The sequence below is a fragment of the Myotis davidii genome, unplaced genomic scaffold, assembly GCF_000327345.1.
Source record: "Myotis davidii unplaced genomic scaffold, ASM32734v1 scaffold444, whole genome shotgun sequence".
Classification (NCBI taxonomy): Eukaryota; Metazoa; Chordata; class Mammalia; order Chiroptera; family Vespertilionidae; genus Myotis; species Myotis davidii.
In genome coordinates, this window is record NW_006294767.1 from 118,640 (window position 1) to 119,491 (window position 852).

Below are 852 nucleotides of genomic sequence, written 5' to 3' on the forward strand. Positions count from 1 at the left end.
GGTAGGTAGATGTGCAGAGGAAGGAAACAGTTTACTGGCCTCTGAGCTCTCAGGAAAATTAATATCTTTTCTCTCTTGTGGTTTACTGGGCAACTGGCTCCTTAGAGAAAAAAAAAAGCTTCCTAAAATATAAGAAGAGGAATGGATTTCTCTTTCCTTCTAGTTGTAGAATTTCCCCTCAGGCTCCATTCACCTGATGTCTGTGGCGTCTTTTAGTTGTATTTTTGAAGTGGTTGTTCGAGGCAGCAATCTCTGGTGTTTACCAATGCCGCCATCTTGGTTTCTCTCCCATTCCACACTTTGTAAAAAGATTTTTCATTGACTTTTAGGGAGAGGGGTAAGAGAGAGAGAACCATCCATGTGAGAACTGAACATTGATTGGCTGCCTCCTGCACAACCCCTAGTGGAGATCAAGTTCACAGCCAGGCATGTGTCCTGACTGGAATCAAACTGTCAACCTCTCACTACACAGGTCAACACCCAACCAACTGAGCCACACCTCAATAGGGCCCATATTCTCTTTTGACCCTTGTAAAAATGCATGTGTTTTACATGGTAGTAATTACTGTATTTCCTTAATTTAAGTTAATACGTACTAGGTGTATTGGTTAATAATGGCAGATTTTGTAATCAAAGAAAACACGATAATTTCAAGAGAAACATGGTAAGTGCTTTATTCAAAGTAATGTCCATCTCTAGCTACACATTTCCCCCTCTTTCAGGTAATTTTTAAATACCATCCCAATAGAACTTTTCTTGTTTTGAGGCAAACCATTCAGAGACCCAATTTTCCACTTCTTCGTACGTTTTGAAGTGCTGCTCAGAAAGTGCGTGTGCCATCGATCGGAACAA

The 852-nt window shown here is 40.6% G+C and overlaps 1 protein-coding gene across 1 annotated transcript in view; it reads left to right on the top strand.

Annotated features, from left to right (window-relative positions):
- The window catches only part of CUL4A (cullin 4A), a 61,869-nt gene that overhangs the window by 12,838 nt on the left and 48,179 nt on the right, over nucleotides 1-852 (top strand). The window lies entirely within an intron of this gene.